General features: G+C 32.8%; 1 pseudogene; it reads left to right on the top strand.

The window, feature by feature from the left end:
• Nucleotides 1-4,840: 4,840 nt before the first annotated feature.
• Nucleotides 4,841-24,743, top strand: part of LOC122591781 — a 38,317-nt pseudogene continuing 18,414 nt past the window's right edge.

Below are 24,743 nucleotides of genomic sequence, written 5' to 3'. Positions count from 1 at the left end.
TACGATGTAAGTACATATATGATTTTCAAAGGTGGTCAAACTATTGCTTATATAGAGATAATACAGACTCTTGGATAAGAATTGATCAGATGGTGGATAAATAGGAAACGTGGATGATATAGTACCCATGTGTATATGGATGAAGTCTTGACATTTTTCATATTATTTTGATTTACTCATATATATTAAATAATATAGAATAATAAATCAATGGATAACAGCTAGATAGTTTAGGGTGATCGTCTTATTTTCAATTATATAAAAGCAAACTCATTCCTTTCCAAATAAAATACTACATCCCCTGCATCACTCTCAAAACTTCCATCAACTCTTTAAGAATATCGCTATACATCTTCTTCTTCTTCTTTGGTCTATCTTCTTTATTTTTCATCCAAACCCACCAACTTTCTAAGTCCAGCAGGTACACTTTCGGGTCAAGTCTTAAAAACTGAGCCCGACCCGGCAAAACCCGTGCCCGAACCGACCCGCCCGGGGGGTTAACGGGCCGGGTCTCGGTTCCATTTTTCAAGCATTTTCGGTTCCCGGGTCAAGCCGGTTCGGGCCGGTTCTTAACCCGTGCACATCCCTATAAAGGATCTTTTCCTTGCTGCCTAAGTTGATACGTTGCCTTGTTGCTAAAGTCGAGTTTCTCTATTTTAGGAAACGATGATCTTCTATTCTGATCCTTTATTCCAACACTCCCCGTCAAGTTGAATAGTGGGATCACCAGTATTCAACTTGAAGTGGTTTTGATTTGATCTACCGCCTTCTTCAGACATGGTAGTTTTGGATTTGGACTACCGCCTTCTTCATACATGGTAGTTTTTGATTTGATTTTGATTTGATCTACCGCCTTCTTCAGGCATGGTAGATTTCGGTTTGAACTACCGCCTTTTTCAGACATGGTAGTTTTTGATCTGAGCTACCGCCTTCAGACATGGTAGTCTCACAGTTTATTTAGTGAGATACCGCCTTCGGACATGGTACATTTGGTTTGAGCTACCACCTTCAAACATGATAGTCTCACAGTTTATTTAGTGAGATACCGCCTTCGGACATGGCAGCCTTGGGTTCGATTGTTAAGCTACCGTCTTTAGACATGGCAGCTTTGATTTGTGCTACCGTCTCTATTCAGACATGGTAGACTTTGGTTTGATTCTTGAGCTATCGCCTTCTCTTCTTTATATACCTATATCTCCCCCTAAAAAAAATACATATATATTTCTTACTTTTCCAACACTCCCCCTCAAGTTGGAAGGTTCAGATTACGAACTCCCAACTTGCCAAGAAATATTCCTTTTTCGAACACTCTCCCTCAAGTTAAAGGGTTTGCTTTTCTTGCGGGCTCGGAGATTTGAACCCGACTCTTTTTTTTCTCTCGAGTTCAAAGACCCCGAACACCCTTTTTTTTTAACAAGTGGTATAACTTTATCTAGTCCCATCATTTGTCACTTCGTGGTGTAATCCCCATGACATTGAAGTCCACATGCCTGCACTCTTTACTTTTTTTATTATTATTATTTGTGGGTTTTATGGAGACTTTTCATACAAGGAGCATCAAACAGAGATACTCCAACAAAACCACAAATAATTGCCTCATCTTCCCAGCAATCTTCTCCTCCTAGCTAAAATTTTCTGGCGTGAATCTTCACATAAAAAACACCGCTGAGTTTTTCTGTCTTGCGGGCGTTCATTCATCCCTGGTGAATATCTATCTCTCGTTCTTTCTCAATCTTCAAGAACAAGATCTGCCATTCTTCCTTTTTCATATGGAATTGATCTTTATCAACATGAGCATCAATAGAGAGATGATGACTTCTGGCCAGACTTCAGACAAACCAAAAACTTGACGGTCTTGATCTTCTGGGGTTCCTCCCTTACCGACGATTATTTCCGGGCAGCCTTCTTTTTCGGCGACACCAAGACAGCACACATCAGACTGTCCTCTTCTTTGGTGACACGCGACATCACATCCGTCAAAACTTCAGGCGCACACATGGCTTGATTTGGGTTTCCGGTGATGAGGGGTTTCGATTACCGAAGCCGCTGCTGCTACCCCTGCTCCCTCCTTTTAACCAAAAAGTAACGATCTACAGTCACAAGATCACACAGTGATCCGACGAGGATGACTAGTAACTGTGGCAGGAAAAGAAACAACTGTTAGCGGCAACGGTTGGTTGGAACGGCAGTGGTAGAGGCTTGATTGATTCTTGTCTTTCTTTATCTTCGGCAGCTTTTTCTTCTGCCAGAGCTTTTCGACACGGAGGAGATTTTTTCCAGCCAAACTTCCGGCAAGCTTTCCTTCAAGACTTTGTTTTATTTTTCTGGGCAACCGCTACCACCGAAGCTGCTACCGGCTGGTGGTTTATGGTGGTTGTGATGATCGGACAATGAACACCTACCCAGGTTTGTTTGATTTTGTTTTGAGTTTGGTTGGGATTTTGTGGTACGGCTGGCAAATCTATTCACACCTAAATCAACTCTTTCTGGTTTCTTTTCTCTTTAACAAAAATAAAGAGTGAAAAGAGAATAGGAGGATCAAACGAATTTTTTTTTTCTTGGTTGGAAATTGTAGCCGGAATTGTGTCCCGGTTCTTAGCTCTGATACCATCTTAACATATGTAAATCAAAGAGTTTTTATTATTCATTGATAATTTGATTACATCTTAATGCCATCTATTTATACACATAATATGAAAGCTAATATGAAAACAATATAAAGGATCTTTTGCTTGCTGCCTAAGTTGATACGTTGCTTTGTTGCTAAAGTCGAGTTTCTCTATTTTAGGAAACGATGATCTTCTATTCTGATCCTTTATTCCAACACTCCCCCTCAAGTTGAATAGTGGGATCACCAATACTCATAACAAAATATAAGTTTTAAAGTTCACGAATAACCATAAATAGCAAACGTGAGGTACCATTTCAGTAATTAACTCTTAAAAATTATTTTTATGATACTTTATTGCTATTTTTGGTTATTCGTGAACTTTAAAACTTATATTTTGTTATGAAATAGCTATTTGGTATTCTTTTTTAGTGGATTATAAGTGTATTCTGACTATTTTCATTAAATTGTAATAAGTTTTGGAGAATTTTTATAACAGAAAAATAAAACAAATTAAAAATAATAAAAATAAATTAATAACTAAACATTAGGTACCAATTAAGTAATTAAGAAACATATAGGTATGAAACCAGCAATATCGTGCAAACGTTAGGTACCATTTCAGTAATTAGGAAACGCGATATTACATATTTACCCCTCACGTGCAAGTCACGTGGGGGAGGTTTTAACGGCCAGCTGGCGGCGTTAGCCTCCAGTATGGTCTGAGTGGAGATTTGCATACGTTAGGTATGATCAGCGTAATTTCGAAAGGAAAGGTATGGAACCAGTAATATGGCACAAACATGAGGTACCATTTCAGTAATTAACTCTTAAAATTATTGCTGAAGATGTTTCTATGTATAAGATAAAACATCTTAATTGCCATAGATTATATCACGAAATGTTTAAACAATAATTATCTTTTCATAACTCACGAAATTACAAACCAATCATGTCCTTTTTTATATTCATAATAAATTTTAATCTTTGATTATTATTTTTTTAATTGCCTTGGTCTCCTTTCATACAATTGTAAGTGGTTATTTTTCATGGTTAGCTTCTGCAATTCATTATTTCTTGCACATAATTCGCGACTTATTTTTATAATGATAGATACGGTTAGATGTTGCATTGACGCATCTCATGAAAGTAACCTGAACGCTTTAAACCGTTACGACATCTGACACGTAATAGACCGTCGCTGCTGCAACGTGCGGGCATCACTCTAGTATAAACTTATATATAGTACTAATACGTAACAATATCCGAGGACCTAGTTGACTCACTAACCATTACGTCCATAAGGGCAAATACGTGTGTTGTTAATATCCGCCTTTCTAAAATGCTCAAGAAAATTATCATTGCTATTCAATAATTTTTTTTTATTAGAACGGTACCCGGTCAATGCGGTGGTGGTTGTGACGGCAACGGTGTGGTGGTGGGTCACTATTGGTGGTGAGAGTGGTGTAGATAAATATTGATGTAAAGGTAATTGATATAAAATGTTAGTGGAGATATTTTGAATAAATGACTGATATTGTAATTTAATCACTAATGATATTTTAAATAATTCGTCCATAATATTTAAAGAGAGGGTTGATTTATTTATTAAATAGTATAAAAGTATAGATTAGGTGTATAGGGGATTAAGATTAAGAAATAAGAGTATTTTGGGTATAAAAAAGTGTTGAATTTCATAAAATATAAATAGTTATTGAAATAATCTAACTTTTGTATTATTTGATGTATTTTCAAATTATTTGCACAAAAAATGTTTTGGCTGAACGGCTCATCCTGACCCCTGATGAAGTGAGGAGTAGCGGACTAGCCATAGCCCATTGGAGACCTTGAGTGATCATGGATTCATGGCCCGCTATTGTGTTATGCAACTATTCATTAGAATTAGAAATTTAAAAGGCCCATGTAAATTAAGTTGGCCTCTGTCCAAGTGAATTAGTAGACTTTTTGATTGTACATTCGGGTGCGTCTAACATATTACGTAAAAGTGTACGACTAAGATGTTTTATGGGAATATATATCTGTAATCGTTTATAAATTTTATATTATATTATTTACATACTTAGATATGCTAAAAGCCTAAAAGGGTTTTTGGAAGTTTTGATACTAAAAGATATAAAAACTTATTTATGCGATATACATTAAATCAAGTTCTCCGTCTAATTGAGTGATCGAATGGAGGTTTGGGTGAAGACTAAAACATCAGGAAAAACAATGTCTCTGAAGGTTGACGATTCTACTGCCATTGATGAATTGAATGTCAAGTTGGAGGAGAACTTGAATCTGTTTATTAGGTTGAGTCAAAAAATAAAGATATTTGTCGTCGTCTGGTCATCAGGAAACACCATCCCTTTGGAAGTTGAGAGCTCGGAAACGGTTGAGAATGTGAAAGCAAGGATAAACCAGTACACGGGAAGTTTTCCTCCTGACCCATATTGGCTTATGCATAATGGAAAGTACTTGGAAGATTATCGGACCCTGGCTCATTATAATATTCACAACGAGTGTTTTCTAAAGTTAACCAAAGAAGGGATGCAGATTTTTGCAAAATTAATGTGTGGGAAATCTATTACTCTTTTGGTTGAAAGCTCAGATACCATAGCAGATGTGAAGGCTAGGATTCAGGATAGGGACAAGAAATCAGGTCGACCAAGAATTACGTATGCAGGAAAGTATCTCGAAGATTGCAAAACCCTAGCAGATTACAACATCCAAAAGGAATCTACGCTCCATGTAGTTTCCTGTTTCCATGGCTGAATGAATTGAAGGCATTCCCCAGAGGCTTCTAATTGCAGGGAAGAAGCTGGAAGATCGGCGGATGTTGGCTGGTTATGATATTTAAGGATGTGGTTTACGCTGCATCTTTTACATATTTAATTGTCTTTTTCTTTTGGGAACGTTTATACATACCCCCACCAATTCGGCATAAACACCCATTATATGGCGAGTATGTTCTTATACGCGTATAATCAACTTGACCAGAAAAGTCAAAAGTACCATACTCGTTGTATCAATGTATAATCATCGTATGGTGGGTAACTATCTAACCACCCACCATATGGGGAGTATACATTCATACAATGTGGTACTTTTGACTGTTCTTGTCAATTGAGTATACACGTGTATAAGAACATACTCGCCATCTAGTGGGTGTTTATGCCGAATTCGCGTGTTCCTATAGTAGGACCCTTTTTTTTTCTTTTCTTTTGGGACTAGTACTTGTTTTAAGTTTGGTATTGTTCTTCTTGGTTGTGGACTATACTGTTTTTAATATTATTGTGGCTCATATTCATATGTTTCTATGCTTGTAGGAACGTGCCTATTAATGAAAATATATTGTTAGACAATTTGACCTCTTCGATTACAAAGAAAAGCTGGATCTAGATATACTGTAGAAGTTTATGTTACTTGCTTACTTGGTGTATGTAAGAGACTGTTTGGTGTGGTGCTGTAGGTAGTTCAATAGTGCTTAATTGAATGGAGTAAAAAGTATGAATTGGATGACTCAACGTATACACAAGGGATGATCATATGCGATGTAAACAATATTGTCATCATTGCTAGAATATGTATGCAGGTAAAGGGTGTTTGGGTTATCGGCTTATATTATACTAGTTCTAATACCTGTACGATGTACGGATAATATAATGAAGATATGCAAATACTTATATTACTCTCAATAATCTCTAATAAGTATGTACCATAGTTAGATTGATCTTTTAGCTTACATCCTATAAAGACCAAGTGAGCTAAATATATGTTAATGATTTTAATTTAAAAACAACATATATGACAAACAACATATAATATGAAGATGTATGTAATATAAGATCAAATAAAACGAAAGAAAAAAAATCAATAGTTTATGTGTAATTGTCTTTTTGAAAGTATTAAAACCTTAAAACATGCAACATTTGAGTTTTACATTGTTATTTGGAAAATAAAAAAATAAAATAAAATTCCCTTTATTTTTGGTGTCACGGCAAAAAAAAAAAAAAGAATATGAAACTTGATCAAATAGTAAAAAAAAATTGATAGATCTATATTACTTCAAAATATTGTTTTAGTTTATTTAGAATATGAGAAGTTGTATTTGATATAAAGTAGGAAACTTGATAAATATAGATTAACTCAAATTAATAAAATATTTAATAAACAAAACATGTGTCGATTAAGGAATACGTCACGTGTCATTCAAAGAATACTACAGTCCTGTTTTAGTTTATTGGTAGATGAGAAAATTGAAAGTACGTCAGGGTACAAACTCATCAGGTGTTAGTACGTCCATCAATCCTTTTAAGCTGAGTAACTCCAATCCTTTGAAGTATTAAGCACAGACTCTAATTCAGGCAGATTGGATAATGGGTCAAAACAGGCTCAGTTAAAAAATTTGTAACTTTTTGCAGAAATGGAACAAATCTGACCCGTCAGGCTTGACGTCTTGTTTAATAAGTTTTGTCTATGATTACCAAGCTATATCATTACAATTAAAACTTAGTTACCAAATTCATATCTTTTGGGATATCTTTGAGACATTAAATCTATTTGACCCATTTCAGTGTTAATTCTTTTTACCCATTTGACCCGATAGAGATATTACATAAATAAGTCAGCCCATGTCGAACTAACTGATTCATAATTTTTACATCTTCTTACTTTAAAAGATTGCTATTGTTTAATTACTTGCCATCCAGAATGTGAAGTGGTTATATAAAAAATAGCTTATAAATTTATACAAAAATCTTCAAAATCTGTATGCAGAGTACTTAAATTCCATGTGAAGAGTCTAGAAATATTTGAGGGATATTTAAATTCATATATGATCTAATATGACTATATTATTATTGCTTAAGCAGCATGTATGTAACGAACTAAATGAGATTTATTTAATGATTTTTGTTGTTATATCTTATAAATAGATATGACAAGTGGAAAATTTATCGCATCAAACTGGAGATGGGTTAACACATAGTTATCGATTTCTCTCATTATTGTATGAAAACGTAAGTAAAAGCTCCTTGATCTGTAAGTAATGGGTTAACACAAACTTATCGATTTCTCACGATTAGTTATGAAATAGAGCAAGCACCCACGATCCTTAAGCAGATCCATGATGAAGAGAAGCTTGATTGGATTTGATCGTATTTAAGAATATGAAGAATGATACTGCACCAGAACCATTGTCTAAGTTTCAAATGCGATTTTGACTTAAAGTCAATGCTTACAACTTGATAGGCAAAAGAGAATAACTGCAGATGAGGTGTTGCAACATTTTAACAAGGCATCGGAATGTCAAGTTTTCATGGTCTTGCAGAAGTGGCTATCATCAAATGCATATTATATATAGATGTTGACAAATTAAGGAATCCCAATCCAGCCACCTGCTTTCAGATGGCGTGGTGGGGGGTTTGTTTTCCTTGAATGAGGTCTCAGATTGTAGCCTTACTCTAAAATTTACCTTGTCATGATAACCCCACTAGTAACCTTTGTCCTTTGGGGGTGATAACGAGCGTAACGTGTAGAAAGTGGGTTTATGATCTTCATATAGTGTCTGTTTGAGTGTTCCTGTCGATTGTCGAGCCATCTACGATTGTCTGTTTGAGTGTTCCTGTCTGTTTGAGTGTTCCTTGACTCTGACTCATTATAATATTGCGAGGGAGTCCACTCTGCATATGCGTATGATTCATAACTTCCTAATTCCTATTTACGTCAAGACTATGACAGGGAAGACCATCACTCTCAATGATGTTTATAACCTGGACACTATTTCTAGTGTCAAGGAAAAGATACAGGACAATGAGGGCATTCCACCTAATCAGCAAAGGCTTATCTATTCCGGTAGGCAGCTAGAAGATGAATGGACTTTGGCTCATTATAACATTTCAGTGCGTTCTACTCTGCATCTTGTTCTACGTATTGGAGGTCGTCCATCCTGAAACTCAAGTATTTCGTTGTGTAATGCCGTCTTTTGGGACTTGTGGTATGGTTTTCATCCTATGTAGTCGTGTTTTGCATGTAACGACTAACTAGCAGTGCTATGTTGATCTAGGCTGCTGAAAAAGTAGAAGAATCAATTTTGTCATAACTTTGCCTATATGATTCTTCTCTATGCCTTATCCTTTGCTTGTGCTCTTTGCCTTCAGTGGTAGCTTACTAATTTAGGTATAATGCTGAATTTAAAAGACTAATGTTGTGTTTGTTTTCCTTTTCTTTCCAATCTTATTCAGGACTTATGTCTACAGGTGGGTATAGTAGACGTTTCATAGGGCTGTTTATTTTCGTTCTCTCTCGTGTCATTCAGACGGGTTATTAATTATTCTGCCTCTTCAGGTTTTTTTTTTTTTTTTTTCCCTCTGAAATATGTGCGCATCTTCAGTATTTTTTTTTTTTTTGGGAATTGGGACTACTTTCATTTTGTTAAGTTTGTTGCGTGTTTATTCCTTGCAAATAACTTGGCCGGTTAAGTGTAGCTACTAAGTGATTGAGTACCTTCTTGTGCTTAAGAGTATATGAATTCTATGCTTAGAGGAAAAATATTTTTTTAAAAGATATGAATTACTCACGAAAGACACTCCCCTTGTGGAAGTAAAGAGATCCACGCCCCCTCGAAGGGAAACCTTTATTACCAGAGATACAGGAGAAAACTCATCCAAGTCCATCATATGCGAAAATTGAATACTCGTGGTCATTTTCAAATATATTTAAGGTAAGACTTAAATCCGAGACCTCTAGTATGGAAATAGATCACCTTGCCACTAGACCATTTGGTGGTGGCTAGAAAAAGATGAACACCTAATGAGTTGATCATGTCAAGGTAAAAAATGAGATCATTCTTATAATTACGAGTGCATCATTTAAAAGTTCTGTTTGTTGTTAACAACTTTATCGTATATCATATTGACAAACATGGACGGACATAAAACCTCATTAATAATAGTATGAGACTCTTTCATATGCAGAGCATTTCTTTTCTAAAGTTGTTGGGCCTAAACCAAAACTTAAAAATGGGGCTATTTATGTTTTAAACTTATCAGTGTTGTAAATATTAGATTTATCGGCCGATATATCGGTTATCGGTCCTTCACCGATAAAAAAATGACTTATCGGGCAATTTATCGTTTTGGTCAAATTTTGGTCAAATTCAGCACTTATCGCTCAATATCGGCACTTATCGGTCAATATCGGTAAAAAAAGAAATTGACCAATTTAAAAAAAAAAAAATAAAAAAAAATGGGTTGTTATCATATATTAGGGTTTATTACTTTCTTTAATTCAATTTTTTCTAGCTAATTTATAATTAATTCTTTAATTTTTGAGTTAATCTTTATTAATCTTTTAATTTCTGGTTGTAAATTGTAATTACTTTCTTTACTACCGTTTTTTTCCTTTTGAATATAGTCTATAGATACTTAAATTTCGAAACTTTAATTGTAATTATTTTCTTTTCTATAGTTTTATATTCTAATTATTGATTATTGATGTATTGCATTACAAATTGTTTATTTGTTAATATATATATATATATATATATATAAACTTTAAATAAACTACTTTACATTTTAGGGTATCCGATATATCCCCGATATATTCTATTTATCGTTTATCGGGGGTTGGCCGATAATAAACCGATAACCGATATTTACAACCTTGAAACTTATTGAGGAGAATAAAAAAGCAAAAAGTTATTATATCTTACTTAATCAGTTGGCAAACTTTGTTAGTCTGATAATAACTTGATCAGGCTCAAAAATGTTTTTATTGAAAAAATTCAACATAAAATTTTCTAAGATAAGAAAAGTATTTTGTTTTTACAATCGAAAGTGGGAAGAATGTCGGAATTGAGATATGTGTAGCCAATACTCAATGATATTTGTCATTCTAGTGTTTTTTCTTTTTTTCTTTTCGTTATTATAGTTAATTCTAGTATATATAGAGTTCAATAACTACATTGATTTTATATGTTTACCCAGGTTGCGCTTCTTTTGGCAATTTTTGCTTCTGAAGTTTTTGTAATCAACATCATTTTTATAGTTATTTTAGTACTACATGTTAAATAATAATGAATACTTTTATACTTTGTTATTTATTATGGTTGTTATATTATGATTCGTGTTAAATGTTTTCGTGTTAAAAAGGTGATTTTTTCAATTTTGACGGATCAATGTGTTGTTAAACACTTAAATGATGATAATTAGTTAAGCACTATGTTAGTTTTATGAACTTTTAATGCATCAAAATGATGTTTTTAAGTGTTCTCACCGTTCTTATTTTAAAAGTGTTCTCACCGGAGTGTTACCATATATCTATAACTCTTATAAAAAAGTAGTTAACCAAGCTTTTCTAAAGCCCTTTTGCAATCTAAAACTATATTGAAAAAATGCCACATAGGATTTTATCCTATGTGTCAACTTCATATTTTTTTCAAAAATAAACTATATATTTAGAAAAAAAATGAACTTATATATATATATTTATTAATTAATTAATTAATAAATAAATAAATATATTGTAGAAATCTAAGATCTTCTCATTAGATAAAATGATATCTTCTCTTTAACTAAAAAATCACGTCTATACCTAATGATATTTCATTATCTTTTTTATTCAACATTACATAAAGTTCTTTTCCTTTTTTTTTTATGATGATTATATGGAAGTTTTCAAAACTATATGAATATACAAAAATAAAACAAATAAATAAAACAAATTAAGTGTAAAAAATAGATTTAATTAGTTAAAAGATAACATCGAAACTCATAAATCGATGTTGACATTATATTAACTACACCTTGAATATATGTTCCAAATTTAAACTTTTCGTTTTAATAAACAACATCCTCTTTTAAGTATAAAAACTACCTTGGTGTATACCTTCTTCTTTGCCAGTAGCCGGTAAGTACAAATAAGATGGGTTTTATGGTAAACGTACAACTAATTGATACACTTTAACAAAAACCCTTAGGGTTTCGTTTAGCAAAATCCAAAAAAAAATTGAGTCATACAAATTCAAGTAATTGTAAATCACCCGGAGTCCGCGACCTACCCCACCCTTAAACCAAATTCTACATCCTAATTTTCTTTTTCTTTCTCTTTTGGAACGACACATTCTACCTCTTCTAGATTAGTCAATTAGCTAGATTAAACAAAAATTAAAACCACCATTGTGTTGATAATCCATTTCTAAAAATCGTAGCAACACCTTCAAATGAATATAACTGTTTTACTTTTTGGATGTTAAGAAGAACATTCAACACATAAGGCATAGTCAAATTATCCTCTTTGAATTATATATCCAGCCAATTGTAATTTTTCATGTGACTTTTAACTTTTTTGGAAAGAAATGTAGTGAAATTGTCACTCTACATTAAGGATCAAATTGTATGTCTTTGAGTTCTGTTGTAACAAGACAACTACATGATACATGTTCTAGATGTAGATCATTTAGTGGCAACAAGCAAATTACTAGAATTACTAGAAGAAAAACATATTACTAAATTCTTAATGATAATTTAAAGTATAGCTTAATAGCTTAAGTCCTTCTATCTCTTTAAGTTCATATTTTGTCAAACTTTTGGTTGAATTTATTTCTGTTTAACCATATGTTTATATGTTAGTAAACTATTTATATAGTTCACATCACGTAATTCTAATGAAATATGTTCGCTATCATTTCTTCACATATAAAGTGTATTATATAGTTTTTTATACAGCTCGCGCATCGCGCGGGTCAAAAACCTAGTATATATATATATATATATATATGGGGAAATGGGGAAATATTAGCTACATGATCATGTAGCCTACTAACTACAATAAATCAATAAAAAGACATTCTTACCCTTAAAAATAAATTAATTTTCAATCATCCTAACTTAACGCACAACAAATAGAATATTAGCTACATGATCATGTAGCCTATTAACTACAATAAATCAATAAAAAGACATTCTTACCCTTAAAAATAAATTAGCCGTAGTTTCATATCTTCGTTGACTTTATCAAAAAAATTCTCATTTATTTTACCAAATTTTCTTCCTAATTAAACGGATGTTAACGACTCTCGTTTCATAAGAAAATTCTCCTCCTAAATTACTATTACTACATTCCAATGACCAACATATTATGTATAAAAAATTGATACTGAACAAACTTTATGATAATTATGTGGTGCATACAAATGTAGAGACTACACATTAAACAGCAAAAACAATAATGCAACAATAGTAAAACTGATGATAAATGACTAATTTTTTGCATTGTCCTCCATGATAAACCAAATATATCTAATTGCAACATCTTGTACTAAAAAGTCAAACAACTTCAGCAACATCTTGCAGTAAAAAGCCAGCAACAGCAGCAGAATGACAAAACCAAAAAAATAACTCCACCAATTTAATCTTATGCTAACTCAATGATATTATCTTTTCGAGCATCATCCATCTGCATCATATATAAAGTCATGATTATAAGATTCAAATAAAAAGCTTCCAATTATGTATTACAAAACATGATCATACCTTTTTTTTGTTGACATCCGCCTCTATTATGACCTTTTCCCTTACAATAACCACATGTTTTCTTCTTTTTCAGGTCCATAGAAATTTCCAAGTTCCCCTTTATTCTTGTAGCAACCTTTGGACGACCTTTTGTCTTGACAGGTATTTTTGGATCAAGAACTGGAGTTTCTTGTGATACGTCTCTTTCTGTCATAACAGGGGCACTAGAATCAGTATTCGGCTCGACTCTCGTCTTTTTTCTTTGATTTTGTCCATCCAAAAGATCATCAAGGATAGACTCAACTTTCTTCATTTCGATGGGAGAATCTCGTCTATCTTCTATTAACTTGTTAAACTTTGATCAAATTGACCATAAAGTTAATAAAGTAACTTCTCCAGTAGCATTACTATCACTACATCTCCATCGGGGTTCATTTTTTTCATCTTTATATGTTGCTTTCATCGTCCACCTTGGCAATATGTAGTGATCTGGGATGGCTTTTACCGACTTCTTCCTCATTATGTATAGAATATGCTTGCATAAATATTCCATAAGTCTCAAACTTTGCACAGGAACAGGTTGCATAAAAATCTGAACTTATTCTATACTCAACAATCCTCCAATATTCCTTATTCACTTTCAAAAGTCCAACCTGATATTTTACCAAACAAGAATCTTTGTTTAATGTTTCATGACCACAATCAAAGCTATTCTTCCACTCATTTTTGAAGATATCATAAATATTTCTTGTATAAGTATGTGATGCCATTGCTTCAATCGGATGATCACTATGCAATGTAGGCTTTGAATTCACAGTTCTATGATCTTGATCTTCTTCTGCACCTCTTCGTGAACTTAATGCTTTGTCATATTGTCGTACAAACTCGTTTAACATGGTTTTAGAGTTGACATAACCATCAAAAAACGAATGCATACTTTCACATCGACCACTACTTGTCATGCCCGCAAAAAAAATGTCTTTTAAATATGATTTAACCAACTGATGGCGCAAGTTGTACATGTTTCCTAACCAAGAGTCATCAGTAATATCATATTTATTCTTTAATTCAACCTATTTTGCTTCAAAATCTTCAACATTTTGACTTTTGAGCCATCGATTAAAAGTTTCTTCAAAATCATCATATCGAGATCGCAATGGTTGGAGATGTTCCAAAATATGCTTTTGAATATGCCAAGCACAAAAACGATGTCTTATTTTTGGAAGAACCTTGGCAATTGCTTTACCCTTTGCTAAATCTTGGTCAGTAATGATAGAAACTGGTGGACATTCATGCATACATTTAATAAATTGTTTAAACAACCATATAAACGTCTCAGTCTCATTTTCCAACAATGCAGCTCCAAACAAAATAGACTGGCCGTGATGATTCACTCCAACAAAAGGGGCGAAAGGCAAATTAAATTTGTTCGTTCTATAAGTTGTGTCAAAAACAACGACATCACCAAATTGACAAAAAGACGATCTTGATCTCCCATTAGCCCAAAACACATTTCGTAGTGTACCATCTGTACTCAATTCCATTGCAAAGTAAAACTCTTGATCTAGTTCTGCCTTTTCTTGGAAGTGCATAATAATTCCATGGCACTCTTTCCTAAATTAATTTTCCTTTCGTTGGTGACAATGTTAGAACATTGTACTCGAGTAAGCCTGTCCTTTTCACTACCTCTTAATGCATTCACAACTTTAGTGATATCAGAAGGTTTAATACCGGAATTCGAGAGTAGAGTTACAACATCTTTACATTCCTTAGAGTGGTGAAAAATGCTATGAGACCTTTGCCTTAGTACTTTTGATGGTGGATCAAGTGGGTGATTATGTTCATCATGAAACTTCTTTACAACCCATTCCCCTTGCTTTGAACAAGTCACTTGTATCATGGCCATACACCCGGTTCGAGTAATACAACGACGTTGAATATCATCTCGGAGCCGTCGTTTATCATTCATATTCTTATAACCTTGTTTGTTACATACAAATATACTCGTGTAAACTACGTTTGTTACCTTGTGTTTATAGGATTGATGCCTTCTAATACCAAAACCTCTTGATAGACCGTATTCGTTATAAAAATCATATGCTGCATCTAGATTATCAAAGATTCTTCCAATAAAAGAGTACCTGTTAGCAGACTCATTAGGAAAACTCGTGGACTCCTTTTCTTCTCCATCTTGCACAAGATAAAAGTTATTGTCGATTTCATATATTAGTGTATGTTCACCTTCATAATTATATTTATCTAATAACATTTAACATGGTGAAACTAAAATACATTACATATAAGTCTAGTAAACAATTACGAACATAGAAACTCTAGACAAATATTATCGAATAATTTATTAAACTTCGTATAACAAATTATAATAGAAGTACAAAAAATATGATTAACCTTGTAGATATTCGTTGTTGCTTAATGGATCTGACGTAGATGAAATTGTAGTGGCAAAACTTCCAAAATATTGATCTTGTTCACCCATTGACATAACGAAGAAACAATTAGTAAACAAATATTTGATGTTTATGTGCTCTTAGATATTTTAAGAAAATGTGGAGTGATATATAAAAAGTTAATCAAACAAACTGGTGGAAAAATGTGTAAAATTTAGAGGGAAAATCTACAAATTTTTTTATCGTGCACTACTTTAGGATAATTAGAAATTAATAAGGGTGAAATGTTAATAAAAAATTGGAGGGAAAACATGTAAAAATTAGAGGGAAAATCAACGAAGATATTTGTTGTGCGTTAAGTTAGGATGATTGAAAACTAATTTATTTTTAAGGGTAAGAATGTCTTTTTATTGATTTATTGTAGTTAGTAGGCTACATGATCATGTAGCTAATATTTCCCCTTTATTTTGTTGTACTTATTTATAAAGGGGTTAGCTATGGATTCAAGTATATTTGTGTTTTTTGCGTTAGATCTAGGATTAGTGATTAAAGATATGAGGAGTGAGTACCTTTAACTTGTATTTTGATTCCTATTAACTGATATTTTATTGATTGATATTTATTGATAATATTAAAGTAATGCTATAGATTCTAAATCTTCTAAGTTATTGTTGTTAACCAGGAAGAACAATATAGATACAATGATATTCTTGTTCCTGATGAAATTGGACCATTAATGTTGAACCAGGTAAGTGAATATGTGAATTATTGATTTCTTTTGTTTGCCTCCACTCGTTACAAGTTCTATTTTTTTTTGTTTCGGAATTTTGGCAGAAAAGCTTTGTGTGAGCGATGTTGTATCATTGACAAGGTTGAACTTTATAATTTGAGAATTTCAAAGGAAAAACATTTGGTTCCCTTCCTCGTCCTTCTCAAGACGGGTATAATGATACTTTCTTGATTATACATTATACTTCATGCTAGCTACTGTTTTTTTTTTTTTTTTTTTTTTTTAAATAAACTTATGCATATTTGTCACAATTCACAAAGGTGTGGAAAGATTTAGCGGTCAATTTGGGTAACATAACATGGTCGATGTCAAAAATGTAGGATGTACTAAATAGGTATGGACATGTCGGCTTAAACTGACCCACAAACAATCTTTAGTTCATTTCAAGTTTTTTTCAAATATTATGTTATGAATCAAGTTCTGTTTTACTTGTCGCAGGTTGGTGTTATGTTTTTTCTACCCATTTGAGTGAACCCTTGTATCGTTTATGGAAGTTGGCATCAACATATATATTGGAGCTTTCTGTTACTCCTACTTAACAAATCTACTTAGGTGAAGTCGACTGTAATGAATCTATGACAACCTTAGTTGTAGTTTGTATGAGTTTCTTATGACATCTATGTCTTGGTATACTTTGATAATGTAAATCGATGCCTTAATGTGTATGTATTTTTATGTCATTTTAGTTGCTTGTTTGCTTGTATGATATTCTTTACAAATGTATTGGTAATGAGGTTATATAGTATGTTGATGCCTTATGGTGTCTGAGCTATTTATTTTTTTTAATTTTAAAAAGAGTTTTTAACACGGTTGATACGAACAGTTGTGTAAAAAAGAGCCACCTTTATACACGGAAAAAACCTGTGTAAAAAGCCATTACTTTTAGTTACATTAAAATTTTACACGGTCATACAACCGTGTAAAAGCCTTTTTTTAGCCGTGTAAAAAGCTTGGTTTTGTAGTACTGACTAGAAGGAGTGTTCCAAAAATTAAAAGGAAATAGCTAATTAGAATAGCAGCTTATTGATGAAGTCTCGCAATATTGTACAAAGAGTATTTATTGGTTGACGTCAAATTTTTTTTTTTATGTGTAAAACATCGTGTTAAGAAGGATGAGTTCAATTAAACTTCCTGGAATAGTTTCGGGTTTTTGTAATTTCTTTTGTTATGCATTAGTTTATTCAGATTCGATGTATTGCTTTTACTTTTTAATGTCTTAATGGTCGCTTAGTTTTTCTTATAAAAAAAAGCTAATTAGGAATTAGGTTTATGCCATAAATGAATATAGATGGATCTTGGGGGTAAATATGAAAAGTTACATATCCATCCTTAATAAAGTCACGTATAGGCGTATAGCCCTACTATGTCTGTTTTATTAAATCGAAGTGGCATTAACGATCTTCTTAATTAAGTCGCGAATCCTCTACTAAAGCGAAGGTGATAACCCTAATTTAATGATTTTTTTAATTATATTATGTATTGTTAGGGTTTATAAGTATTTCTGTGACATATATATAGATATGATGAAGTTTGTTATATATTTTTGATAGAATTCATGTGGTGTTAGAGATTGTTTGCATCAGTAGTATAATTGCAATAAGGGGCAACTTTCATGGCTGGGTAAAAAAATTGAAACCCTTTCGTTTTGGGAGAAAGAATTTAAATACTCAAGCCGCAATAGGAAAAAAAGCACCTAACGCCCACCAAATTCAAATATATATACAAAGCTTTCTTTAAATGATGACTAACGTTATAACAATATTCTTCAAATGAGTTCGAGAAAATGACTTAAGACACCAACTTTAAACATTATCTTTCAAATTACCATCGATTAATAGAATTTTACACTGCGAAGTGAAAATCTGTGTCTCGGCCTTCGTTGGTGGGGTTTTTTCTTGTGTCTCGGCTCACTGTATTTGGTACAAGTTTTTTTCAACCCTTTTGTACTCCTCGCAGTTAAAGTTGTCCGGATAAATCTAATCTTTGGTAATGTAAGTAGTCTAGATTGTATTTTAGTTTCGTTGTAATTTTGACCTTTAACATCTTGCTATATTGGTCCTCTTTAATAAAAATTCTTTTTGTCGTTCTAAAAAAATAGAAGTTTACGCTATATACATATAATATATATATATATAAAATTTTAAACTTTTGTACCCCACAAAACATGTGTCCAGACCGGAGGTCAGGTTTTCCCCCCTCTACAACCCCCCCACCCCCCAGACACACACGCGTGATGGGAAGGTTAAAGACCGCCTGCAGAACGATCTCCTAAAAGGAGTGAGATTTAAGAAAAATCTTTGCATAGTAGAATGTTAAAAATGTGAATAAACAGGAAACATTTTTTTATATATAGTGGCCTGAAAACAATGTGCATCTAATTAGTCGCTTTTTAAAAGCAATATACACTTGAATTTTGTGTAGAATAGGATGTTAATTGATGATAAGACTTGTTTTAACCAAATACATAATGGACTATGATCAACAGTAGAATAAAATTATATTAGATGTTTTTAGATAATTAAGGTTAACATTTATAACCATGAAGGCAATCCACATTAACAATAAGATGGTTATGTTTTTTGGAAAGCAGTTGGTAGAAGGCTATAGAGTTTGGGATTACAACGTTCAAAAGGAAGCCAGGCTTCATCTGGTTCTTCGTCTACGTGCTCGAATGGAGGTTTCTGTTCGCAAGACTAATAAAGGAAAAACGTTTACTCTGCAAGTTCAAGATTCTGACGATGCAGTGGAGATCTCTGTCAAGACGAAAAAAGGAAAAACGATGACTTTAGACTTTGACACATGTGATTCCATTGAAAATGTGAAGTTCATTTTGGATGATAATGCTAATATGGTTGTGAGGATGAGGAAAATGATACAGATATTTGTCAGCTTACTATCTGGAAAGACAGTCCCTGTGGAGGTCGAGAGGTCAGACTCTGTTGAAAATGTGAAGGGAAAGATCATTCAGGACATGGGTAGCGTTTCACCTCATCGGTATAGGCTTATGTATAATGGGAGATACCTTGAAGATTGTCAGACTGTTGAGTATTATAATATTCAAGACGGGTCTGCTCTTAGTTTGAGGCTATTCATGCAGATCTTCCTCAAGACATTGACAGGGAAGACCATCACTATCGATGTTCATAGCCTGGATACTGTTTATAATGTCAAAAAAAAGATTCAGGTCAAGGAGGGCATTCCACCTCATGATCAGAGGCTTATATTTGCAGGCAAACAGCTAGAAGATGGACAGACTCTGGCTTCTTATAACATTCCAACGCATTCTACTTTGCATCTTATTCTGAGTCTTAGAGCATGAATGTAGGGTATTTGTTTATCGTAATGTCTTGTTTTTTGGATATGGTTTCCATCCTATCTGGTCATTTTTTGCATGTAACTTGCAGTTTGTTAATTTAGGCTACTGAAAAAACCAAAAGAATCAAATATATTTCTGTCATTACTTTGTCTATATGATTTTTCTCTATGCGTTTTTCTCTATGTTTTCTAATTTCCTTCACTTTTGAGGACTTTTGAACCCTATCCTAATATCTCTAGCAAAGTCGACACCCTTTCTCTGTTTGTGTCTGATGGGCCACCAATCATTTAGCCTGGTGATGTGATATTTTGAATTCGTTGTGAACTCAATATTCCTCGGTTGAGCGGACCCAAGCGATTGACTACCTTTGGCTTAATTGTTGTGCCTGTGAATATGAATTAGATGCTTACAAGAACACCCGTAAGTCGATCATGTCAGATGTAAAAGGTCAGATTATCATTATTAAGAGTGCATTGTTGAAGATATTGGGTATTGTGATATAGCTGATGACTTATGTATGGTACTATGTATGGTCCGAAGATCCGGACCTTGTTGTTCCACCAGTCCGAGTTCGAGTCCTAAGAGAAGAATTCAATTTAATGTAGCTGATTTTTTGTGTTAATTTGTCGTTATGTCCATGAGGGGCACACGTAATTTTATACTGAACTGGACTAATGTGGGGTGCTCAAGGGCTCCAGCGGGGCAGCCGTACGTTAGGGCCAAGGCCGGCCCAATTGTATCATAGGGTTAAGCATGGACTTTAGGTCTCCAAAAACAAAAGGCCTCCAATTTTTGTAACATCTAGCTTTTGTATACATCATAAAATTTAGCCGTTAAAAGAAAAAATTAACCTCAACTAAAAAAATAAAGTAGGGTATGTAGGTATAGTACACCATTTATTACTCACAAGTTTTTTATTTTAGTTTTCTTTTTATTACTCACAAATTATAATAACAATAGCCTTGTGATTCGTCAATCTTTCGTATTGATACACTAGTGTAGCTATGTGAGATTGAGTACACCATTTGATCTAATACATGTCTTTTTGTTATAGTAATTCACATACTAGGAGAGAATTCAGCAAATCAACATGCAATAGAATAGTTGTGGTCTTTCATCGTAGCATGTATTCCTATTTTTATTTTTTTTGCTTTCTTTGTTATTAACTATGCCCCTAAACTTGATCTCGTTTAGGGGCATAGTTTATATATATATATATATATACACTAGTCCTAATACATGTACAATATACGGTAGTTATATACATTGTATCATAAGGAAATTCGAATATGTCTCATACATGATTAGTGAGTATGAAATAAATTATGGTTAAAGTAAATCGATGAGCGAAGTTAAATTATAATAAAAAGTAATGATAAATATAATAATAAACAATAATGATAAATATAATATATGTTTAATTAGAATTTTGGATTTAACTTAAATTTTTAGAACCATATCAAAATCGGAACTTGTAAACATAGTAGATGATGGCAAATAACCTTCTGATTTCGATTCGTAAACTCCAACTTTTAAAGTATTCATGTTAATAACTTATTCTAATTAATATTAAGTAATAGGATTTGAAGAATTGAGAAAGAAAAAGAGAATTTATTAATGAGAAAACGATCAATCAAATAAGGTTATAATATTTTGTATAAATAAGCCAAGAGTTAGAGTTTAGATCTAAGTCTAATAAGAAAATTGAATTTATATATAACTAAAAAAAAGCTAATTTAACAAAATAAATAAATTAAAAGGATACGTGTTGATCAATTATTATGCCACGTATCATTTCAAGAACATGTAGATCATGTTTTTGTTTATTGGTAGATATTAGTTAATTCAAATTTTTAATTATTTATAGAATTTATATTTAAATAAGTTAAAAGAAAAACTAAAGCTCAAACGATTATCAAATATTAGTTTAATTAATTTAATAATAAGAAACCTAACACAGTAACAATAATAGTTGCATAACAATAATAATATATGGATAAAGAAAACATCGCATAGCAATTAAATTTAAATATTAATATTTGATATCTATTAGTAGATAATTATATTAAATTAATAATAAGAAACCTAATACAGTAACAATAATAGTTGCATGATAACAATAACAATACATGGATAAAAAACCATCGCATAACAAATTTCCACCTGATCGATATTGGCTATCATATCAGTGTAAGCGCCTAGAAGACGCTGAGACTCTAACTCATTATAATATTCAGAATGAGTACTCCACTCTGCATGTTCATCTGCGGCTTTTAAGTTGCAGTAAGTGTTATAAACCAGAAGAGTCAAACCTCTCATAACAATGATTCTTTGCAATCCTTTTTGCTTCACATTTTTCTCTTTGCCTAAATTTGAACTACTAAAGATTGTGTTTTGCTTTATAGAAAGATCTTTTTGACGAATTATCTTTTTGCTTTAGTACTCTAAGTTAATGATTGATGACTTACCAATCACAATATAGAGAAGATTGAAAGTGACCATATATATAGATTCAAGATTTAAAATTTTGGTAACCTTTGCTATTTGTACAAGCATTGAGATTTGAATTCTCAATTTGATCGGCAATTAGGGTGGAGTTATCTATCATCGATGATTGTGAGCAAGAAAGTCAGTTAATTGTTTTTTATATTAACCTGGGCATCCGACCACAAATAGTTATAAAGCTGGTTATAAAGCTTGTTTTCATTGACCACAAATAGTGTACTTTCATTTGTTTCTAAATCTGTCTATCAGACTATTCCAATGAGAAGTGTTTGGCACTTCTAACTGGAAATTTGGAAGACCTATATGGCCATACACATCTTTTATCTTCTATCGCCCATATGTCTGAGTCGTATTTTTTTAGAACTTTTGGTTCTTCATTACAGAATCATGTAAGTTGATTTTGGTTTAGAGAACAAGGAAAAACTTGTCTGATGCAAAAACATAAAGTAATTAAGCATTAATTGCCAAATGAAATCCTTGGTAACTTCTTCAAATTGTGTTTTTCAATTCTTTTTGTTACTGAGAGTTAACTGTTAGCTGGGCCTAAACGTAGTTCACTATAAGTTACATGGATTCTAATACTTTATAGAGTGGAAGACTTAAAGTTTGCATATAAAGATAAGAACTCATATAAATTTTAGCGATCGAACATTGTGTCACCATAGTTTCATAGCTTGCCTACATACTAATTTAGATATGACTGCTTTTTCCTGTTTGCCTACATACTAATTTAGATATGATTGCTTTTTGTTAGATATGATGGTTGTTTAAGAAGATTTAACTTGTTAAATTCGAATTCGTTTTAGTGATTTGTTAGCCCGATGATATTGACTTTAGATTTGTTGGTCCTCATTCTGTTTGAACAGCATATTGCTTTCTGTGAAATTCTATTCTGTGTTTCTGTGTTTGCAGAGGATGTATCAATCAAAGTATCTAGTTATGGTCATTTTCGCATGCTAATGATAGTGAACGTGCCTAATCGATGGTCCTGCTTAAATGTAGCGAAAAGGGCAGGTTGGACAATGGTTAGATATGTGTATTGGATAAAATGGGTTCGGGTTGAGTCAATTCTTCTGAAATATATTACAATCTCAAAACAAAAGTTAACAGAAAATGAACATTACTTAAGACCACTGGTACAGGTTAAATGTAAAAGTAAAATAAGTATTTAAAAGATGAAAAGAACACCATTACTTTTGATTTGTCGATTTGATCAATTACTTCAAATTGAGGCACAAGGAGATCTGCCGTTGATGAATGCAAACGTGGCTTTATCTTTCATCTCGTGTCCCTTCAATCCCGGCTCAGGATCCCGACATCACCCATCGATTCCTAATTCAACCTTCATGCCACCAGTTGAAACACATTGAGCTGCTGTTACGAGTTTGACAGTCAACTTGCTATAAGAACCCCACACTATATGCTCTTCAATGTCGTACATGGACATTTCCTTGAACATCCACTTTGTTGGCCGTTACCATCTCTTTTCATCTTTGTGATTGTCCATCCTGAAAATTTAATATAATTATATGCTCAAGAAAAACAATTCTGCAAGCTTAAAACATGACCTATAACAAGCAAAGTTGTATCAGTTGGAAAAATCTCTTTTTATAGAGGCAAGAGTTAGACCCTCACTTCCTATGAAAATGGTCAGGATTTTCTAGAAGTGACTCGCTCTGCCTGCAAAATTAGACGTCACCGAGAAAAAAAAAAAGAGGATCCAACCATCTCTTCTGACTCTTTTTCAAATTCGATAAATGTTGGTTGATCGTATATTTCATTAGAGTTCTATGATTCAGAGTATCCTTTCCTATTTGATCCCTTTGAATTCCATATTCGAAGTTGAGATCGGATCTATTCATTAAAAAGAATCGATTCAATACATTTCTTATGTAGCCATGGGTGCTATGTTGGATTTGAATCAGATTTTGGATCAATCTATATTGATTGACTGCCACCATTATGTTGTTGCTAGCAAATACCACTATTTTTGACTAAATATATTATACGGTTGTTTGTAAGTCGCCTATTGTTGACTACCCCAAGCTCAAATCTATACTTTTTAATAAAGCAAATGACTCCTTTTTTTTCACATAAACTTTCCTTTGAAAAACCAAAAATAAAAATATACCTATAATACCCTTAATGGAATAATATATAATATACATCCCTCAACCCTTAAAATAGCTACATTACCCCCTTTAACATCAATTACTTTTACATTCACTACCATCGTCACCACCACCGCTGCCGACACTACCGCTGCCACCTGTTGCCACCACTACCATATCGCCGCCGCATTGCTCAGGCATAAGTCTAGTATTTTAAATTTTTTGCGCGTTTCGTTGTGAAAAATGTTTTCTAAATTTCCATTTCCAATTTTTTAGAAAATGAAAAGAGTTTTTCATCTCTCTAGATTACAAAAATGAAAATTTTGAAAACGCGTTCAAAACTTGAAAATGGAAAACAATTTGAGGTTTTCAAAATTTAAAAAATGAAAAGTGGAAACAATAAAAAATTGTTTTCTAAATTTTCATAAAAAAAGTGAAAAACAATGTTTTTTGTTTTCATGGACAACATTTTTGGAAAACTATGATTTGAC

The sequence above is a fragment of the Erigeron canadensis genome, chromosome 1 (genome assembly GCF_010389155.1).
Source record: "Erigeron canadensis isolate Cc75 chromosome 1, C_canadensis_v1, whole genome shotgun sequence".
In the NCBI taxonomy this organism is placed as follows: domain Eukaryota; kingdom Viridiplantae; phylum Streptophyta; class Magnoliopsida; order Asterales; family Asteraceae; genus Erigeron; species Erigeron canadensis.
This window is presented reverse-complemented; position numbering and strand designations above follow the sequence as displayed.